The following is a 1,052-nucleotide window of genomic DNA, read 5'->3' as shown; positions in this document are numbered from 1 at the left end:
CGTTTAGGAAAGCCGACTGCCTCATCTTTCTCCTGCTGAGCGGCTGGTGGATTTAACTGCTGACCTTTTGGTTAGCAGCCAATTGCTTAACCTCTGTGCCACCAGAGCTCCTTTAAAAGTGTAATAGACTTTTATGTTGAATTTATCAGCTCAAAAAATTATGCTGTCCAGGAGTAAATCTGATGGGAAGGCAATTATTTTGGCTCATGGTTACCCAGAGAATAGGAAAAAGGTTTAATATGGCTGTGACCATAAGAAAGTATGTTAAAATCATATTTAGTTATTTTGTGATACACACGGTATTTCATTCCCAACTCCCTTTTTTCCTGACTTTAGGCCATTTAAAGTCATCATTAAGATCTTAGTTAGCAGGTGGGCAGATGGTTTTAAGGTAAAATTTAAACCAGTTTATCAGATCTTGGGGAAAAAAATTAAAATGCTTTCCTTTCTAGGAAGAAGATCCCATAGTAATTATAGAATATAATTTTCTGACGGTGGGATTAGGAGGAGCCAGGTGGGCCCAAATAAAGGCTGTAAATTGATTTCAATTTCCTTCCCCCTTAATTCGGTACCGAGTAAAAGTGCGTCTTAATCTTTTTCAGCCTCATATTGCAAGGCAAGGTGGTTTCTCCTCAGTAGAGAAGCGCCAGTTCAAAGCGAGATTCGGGCACCAAGAGCATCAAAAACCACCGCTATCCAAGGTAAAGATGTCGATTCAGTCACAGTGCATCCCTAAAGAATTTGAATCTTTAGAGTGACTCCGGCAGCCCCGCTAGTTTAAAAAATACCAATAATCCCTGGCTATACTAGGCCGGCTGGGAGCTCTGGTAGCGTAGTGCTTAAGGCACTTGACTGCTAACCAGAAGGTTGGTGGTTCAAACTCACCAGCCACCTGGGAAGAAAGATGGAACAATCTACTTCCGTAGTGATACAGCCTCAGAAACCCAAGGAGGGGGCGTTATGAGTCGGGTCCGACTTGAGGGCACATAACATTATTAACAACAACTAGGCCTGCTGCGAGTCTAACCAGTACGCGTTTTTCGCCGGGGATT

Source organism: Orycteropus afer, unplaced genomic scaffold (assembly GCF_000298275.1).
Source record: "Orycteropus afer afer isolate SDZICR_OR568_19922 unplaced genomic scaffold, OryAfe1.0 scaffold00026, whole genome shotgun sequence".
Lineage (NCBI taxonomy): Eukaryota > Metazoa > Chordata > Mammalia > Tubulidentata > Orycteropodidae > Orycteropus > Orycteropus afer.
This window is presented reverse-complemented; position numbering follows the sequence as displayed.